The following is a 224-nucleotide window of genomic DNA, read 5'->3' as shown; positions in this document are numbered from 1 at the left end:
TTTAATTGAGTATTTAATTTTACTTGGGACTAACTTAAATATGTAAATGCTAATTAAATATTATCTTATCTAAAATTCAGTCTTGTTTCGAATTAAAAACTTGCATTTAAGTTTTATTTATTTTCAAAATTAACATAGACATTTAAATTGCGCGCCGTTGCATATTGTGGTACTGTTAAGTAAGAAGCAAACTGCTAATTTGGATTAATGTTGCCGCAAGATGG

Source organism: Drosophila innubila, assembly GCF_004354385.1.
Source record: "Drosophila innubila isolate TH190305 chromosome 2L unlocalized genomic scaffold, UK_Dinn_1.0 4_B_2L, whole genome shotgun sequence".
In the NCBI taxonomy this organism is placed as follows: domain Eukaryota; kingdom Metazoa; phylum Arthropoda; class Insecta; order Diptera; family Drosophilidae; genus Drosophila; species Drosophila innubila.
Note: the sequence above shows the minus strand (reverse complement) of the source record.